General features: G+C 43.0%; 1 protein-coding gene and 1 pseudogene across 2 annotated transcripts in view; one reads left to right on the forward strand and one right to left on the reverse strand.

Moving 5' to 3' along the window:
• Positions 1-2,696, reverse strand: part of LOC142845791 (glutathione S-transferase A2-like) — a 30,894-nt gene extending 28,198 nt beyond the window's left edge. The window contains exon 1 of one of the 2 annotated variants that reach the window (XM_075965143.1): positions 2,581-2,696. The gene's annotated coding sequence lies outside the window, so the exon portion shown is untranslated. Of the gene's footprint in view, positions 1-2,222; positions 2,341-2,580 lie in introns of those variants that run through there. The other variant, XM_075965145.1, reaches the window with a different exon arrangement.
• On the forward strand, positions 2,691-3,929 carry LOC142845796 (protein Dr1 pseudogene; annotated as a pseudogene).
• The last annotated feature ends 2,071 nt before the right edge of the window (positions 3,930-6,000 follow it).

The raw sequence follows: 6,000 nt of genomic DNA on the forward strand, positions 1-6,000 counted from the left end.
TGGAGAGAGTAGGGGTACAAGGAACATACCTAAACATAATAAAGGCAATATACAGCAAGGCAACAGCCACCATCAAACTAAATGGAGAGAAACTCCCAGCGATCCCACTGAAATCAGAAACAAGACAAAGTTGTCCACTCTCTCCATATCTACTCAATATAGTTCTTGAGGTCCTAACTAGAGCAATAAGACAACAAAACGAGATCAAGGGGATACAAATTGGAAAAGAAGTCAAACTCTCACTGTTTGCTGATGATATGATAGTTTACATAAGCAATCCCAAAAATTCTACCAAGGAACTTCTACAACTCATAAACACTCTCAGTAATGTAGCAGGATACAAGGTTAGCTCAAAAAAATCAGTAGCCCTCCTGTACACAGATGATAAAAGTGCTGGGAAAGAAATCAGAGAAACATCACCCTTCACAATAGACACAAATATCATAAATATCTTGGAGTAACTCTTACCAAACAAGTGGGAGACTTGTATGCCAAGAACGTTAAATCTTTGAAGAAAGAAATGGAAGAAGATCTCCCATGATCTTGGGTAAGTAGAATTAACATAGTAAAAATGGCAATCTTACCAAAAGCAATCTACAGATTCAAAGCAATGCCCATCAAAATCCCAGCAAAATTCTTCACAGACCTTGAAAGAATGGTACTCAACTTCATATGGAAAAGCTAAAAGCCCAGGAGAACCAAAACAATCCTGTACAATAAAAGAACTTCTGGAGGCATCACAATCCCTGACTTCAAACTCTACTACAGAGCTACAGTACTGAAAACAGTTTGGTATTGGCATAAGAACAGATAGGAAGACCAATGGAACCGAATAGACAACTCGGATATCAATCCACACACCTTCAAATACCTGATTTTTGATAAAGAAGCAAAAAGTATCAAATGGAAAAAAGAAAGCATATTTAAAAAGTGGTGCTGGCATAACTGGATATCAACATGTAGAAGAATGAAAATAGACCCGTATCTATCACCATGCACAAAACTCAAATCCAAATGGATCAAAGACCTCAACATAAAGCCAGCCACACTGAACCTCATAGAAGAGAAAGTGGGAAGTACACTTGAATACATTGGCACAGGACACCACTTCCTAAATATAACTCCAGCAGCACAGACACTGAGAGAAACAATTAATAAATGGGACCTCCTAAAACTGAAAAGCTTCTATAAAGCAAAGGACACAGTCAACAAGACAAAATGACAGCCTACAGAATGGGAAAAGATCTTCACTAACCCCACATCGGACAGAGGTCTGATCTCCAAAATATACAAAGAACTCAAGAAATTGGTCATCAAAAGAACACATAATCCAATTAAAAAAAAAAAAAAGGAGTACAGTCCTAAACAGTAAAGTCTCAACAGAGGAATCTAAAATGGGTGAAAGACACTTAAGGAAATGTTCAACAACCTTGGTCATCTGAGAAATGCAAATCAAAACAACTCTGAGATTCCATTTTATACCTGTAAGAATGGCCAAGATCAAAAACACTGGTAACAACGTATGCTGGAGAGGTTGTGGGGTAAACGGAACACTTCCGCTTTGCTGGTGGGAATGTAAACCGGTACGGCCCCTTTGGATGTCACTGTGGTGATTTCTCAAAAAATTAAAAAACAACCTTCCTCAAGACCCAGTAATACCACTCTTGGGTATATATCCCAAGGATGCTCAATTGTGCCACAAGGGCATGTGCTCAACTATGTTCATAGCAGCTTTGTTTGTCATAGCCAGAACCTGGAAACCATCTAAATGTCCCTTGACCAAAGAATGGATAAGGAAAATGTGGTACATTTACACAATGGAGAACTACACAGCAGAAAAAAAAATAACAACATCTTGAATTTTGCAACAAAGTGGATGGAGCTAGAAAAAATAATTTTGAGTGAGGTAACCCAGACACAGAAAGACAATGTTCGCATGCGCTCACTCATAAGTGGTTTTTAAACATAAAGCAAAGAAAATCAGCCCACAAATCACAATCTCAGAACTTAGACATTAATACGGACACCAAGACAACAAGAGAGACTTACATCGATATAATTAATCTACATGGTAAGTAGAAAGTATAAAAAGACAAGGTGTCCTGAGTTAATTGGGAGCATGGGGACCTTGGAGGAGGACTGAAGGGAGAGGGGAGAGGCAGGAAGGGAAGCAGAGAAAAATGTAGAGCTCAATAAATATCAAGTTAAGACAGCGAGACCACCGTTAGCTCCGCTCGGCTTCCGCAGCTGCTCTCGCCCTGGCGGCGGTGGCCGTAGCTCCGGCTGTGCTCGGCCCGGTTCGCCTTGGTTCGCCGGTGGCCTAGGCAGACGTGCTGTGAAAAGGCGGCGCGGGTGCCCGAAGGGTGATTTGGCCCAGGCGGCGGCAACCGCTGCTGGTGGCGGCGGCCGCTGGGGCTACGGCTCTGTAGAGCCGGGCCTGTGGGCCTCCGCCCGGGCCTGCGGCTGGCCGTGTGAGCCCGTACCGGAGGGCGGTCCCCGGAGCCCTCGGCACCCCGACCTTTCCTACAGATGCGCACTAGAATCTCCCACACAGTGGGCGTTCTCGGCCCTCGAACCCACCTCTTCCTCTTCTCCGAGCTCCCCCGACCCCGACAGCCTGAAATCTTCGCGGAGTGGTGGACCCGAGTCGTGGAGTTTAAAAGTTGGGGCCTGAAAGGCAGGAAGGTACAATGGCTTCCTCGTCAGGCAAAGATGATGATCTCACTCTCATCCTATTTATAGATCAAAGAGACTCTCCCTAATGTCTGGGTGGTCAACGACGCCCAAGAGCTGGTCGTGAACTGCTGCACTGAATTCATTCACCTTATCTTCGGTATCCAATGAGATTTGCAACAAGTCGGAAAAGAAAACAATTTCCCCAGAGCACTTCACACAAGGACTAGGAAGTTTGGGCTTTGTCTCTTACGTAAGTAAAAGAAGTCTTACAAGAACGCAGGACAGTAGCGCTAAAAAGAAGAAAGGCCAGTTCTCGTTTGGAAAACCTTGGCATTCCTGAGGAAGAGCTATTGAGACAGCAACAGGAATTGTTTGCAAAGGCTACACAGCAACAAGCAGAATTGGCCCAACCAGGAATGGCTTCAAATGCAGCAAGCCGCCCAACAAGCCCAGCTTGCTGCAGCCTCAGCCAGCGCATCCCATCAGGCAGGATCTTCTCAAGATGAAGAAGATGATGGTGATATCTGAAATTCAGCATCTCGGCTTCTGTGCCCTCTATTAAAAAAAAAAACAGTGGAAGAAATGCTTATCTGTAATTGTGTATGTATCCTGGTAGACTTACCGTTGGTGTTCTAGAGACGTCTGCTGTCAGGTTTCAACTGCTGTGCTATACATGTAAAACTGTCTCTTTCAACATTGAAAATTTAAGGTTCAATATAACATCAGCTTTGAATTTGTAATGGTGTTTCTGGAATCTATGAGTAGTGTGAACACTTTATTTGTTCTATAAACAGTATTACAGAAAATGTCAGGTTTATAAAAATACAGTGAAATTTACACAGATGTCTTAATTTGTATTTGCATTTTCTCTGCCCTTTTAACTGAACTAAAATGGGGAGTTTTATATTGAGAAGGGACATAAAATTGTTTCACTACAGTTAAGATCTGTCCTGGGTTGTGGTCTGATTTAGAGAAATTTCCTTGAGCTGGAATGTATATTCTGTGGTGTGTGGGTGGAATATTTTGTAGATTTCTGTTAAGTCCATTTGATGCACATCAGTTATTTCTGATTTTTCTGTTTTTTGTCAGGAAGTCTTGTCTACAGATTACTGAATCCCCTATGATTGCTGAAGTGTAGTTACTCTGCATCTTTACTGTTTTTGTGAAAATTTGTCCATCAGAGTTTGGGGGTCACCACAACATGAGGAACTGTATTTTTTTTTTTTTTTTTGGTTTTTCGAGATAGGGTTTCTCTGTGGCTTTGGAGCCTGTCCTGGAACTAGCTCTGTAGACCAGGCTGGTCTCGAACTCACAGAGATCCACCTACCTCTGCCTCCCGAGTGCTGGGATTAAAGGCGTGCACCACCATCGCCCGGCTGAGGAACTGTATTAAAGGGTCGCAGCATTGGGAAGACTGAGAACTACTCCTCTATGATCTTGTTGGAGTTCTTGTCTATGCCATTGACCTGGGATTCTTCTCTTTCACCTGTGCCCACAAATAACAGTTAGTATATTCATCGTGTTCCACATTTCTGGAATATTTCTTTTATGTATTTTTAATTTCATATTCATTGTGTGATCTCTTCCCTCTACTTTATCTTTGAGGCCTGATAAAGTTTTTTCTACTTGACCCATTCTGTTTGTGAGACTTTCCACTCAGTTTTCTAATTGGATCACTAAGATTTCCAATTCTGCCTTCATTTCAGCTTGAACTCTCTTGAATATTCCTATCTCTCTACTGAATCTATTTTTAAATCCTGGGTTGTCTTCATTATCCATCAGTCTTATGATTGTGTTTTCTTGGGCATCGCCCAAGCATTTATTCTCTTTAAATTTATTGAGTTGTTTCTTCTCTAAACACCCAGAATTCGTTCGTGAAATCTGTAATTTCCGTATTAAGAATGTCTGTGATCTGGGATTGATTCTCATTGGAGAACATTTTATAGGACTGGTGGGTTTGCATGGGGAAGATACTGCCTTCATCTTTTATATTGTTTGTATTGTTTTCCATGAGAACTGGATGTGTAGACTTCTTTTGTTGGTTCTGTATCTGTGTGGACACAGCAGGCTGGCACAAAGCACAGAGTGTGTGGGAAATGCTCAGACCAGACAGTGGATATGGTGTGGGAAGGATGGATCAGGGTTAGTAACATTTTTGTGTGCGGGGGGGTCTCTACAACTACCACAGCCAGGAGAGTAAGGAACCCACAGAAGGGAAGAAGGGAGTCTGACCCTGAGTAGTTTATTTTGGGAATACTTAAGCACAGCACAATTTGCTGGGGAAAAAAAAATCCTGGTGATAAACTCCTAGGCAAATAAAGCATAAGACAAAACTACACCAAAAGTCTCTGTAAAGTACAAGTGACATCTTCCCTAAACATGGGTTCTATAGATTGACAAGCTCATGATAAGATTCTGGTAGAGGATCCAGTGTGATCTTTGATACACGGATAGCTCAAAGGTCACCAGGATGATCCACATTGTTTCCCAGCCTCCTGGGTGGGAAACAGGTAATGCATCCCTCTCTTCGAAGGGACAACCCTGTGTGTTTGGCATTCCTGGTTCCCTAGAGCTTATCTGTGAGCACAAGGGCTCTGTGCCTCCCACAGCTGGGGAGGGGCTGACATGTGTGCAGATGTGCATGCTGGCCTGAGCTGGAGGTTGATGGCAGTGGAAGTGGAGCTCACCAGAATACACCAGGGCAATGGTGTGGAGCCCAGGCTAGACCTCAGGAAGGGGAGGTATGCAGAGAGGAGGATTAGAAGGACCCACCAAGCTAGACCTCAACAGAAGATGTTCAGGACAGGACTGGGCCTGGATATTTGATATTGCATAGAAAGGATGAAGTCATGGGTTCCAGTGGGGGCAAGGACATAATATTCTTCTGCATTTCTTGAAAGATGGCATCACTATTCTATAGCTCTGGCTGTCCTGGAACTCATCATATAGACCAGGCTGGCCTCAAACTCACAGAGGTCCATGTAGTTCTGTCTCCTAAGGGCTGGGATTAAAGACCTGCATCAGAACACCTGACTAAAGGCACAGCTTTTTCAAGGAAGTTTTCTATTATTGTTATTTTGCTGGAATGTATATTTTCGCTTTCTTTTACTTTTGCCATTAAAGTAATTTAAACTTTTCTGTGTTAAGGTGTTTTGCCTACAGGTATGTTAGTGACCACAGAGGCCAGAGGGTCATCAGGTTCTCTGTAGCTGGAGTTACAGATGATAGTGAGATGTCCTGTAGCTGGACCCTAACTTGGGTCCTCTGTAAGAACAACTGTGCCTGTCACCTCTCAGCCACCTCTTCATGTTCTCCCTCACTAAT

This window comes from Microtus pennsylvanicus, chromosome 3 (genome assembly GCF_037038515.1).
Source record: "Microtus pennsylvanicus isolate mMicPen1 chromosome 3, mMicPen1.hap1, whole genome shotgun sequence".
Classification (NCBI taxonomy): domain Eukaryota; kingdom Metazoa; phylum Chordata; class Mammalia; order Rodentia; family Cricetidae; genus Microtus; species Microtus pennsylvanicus.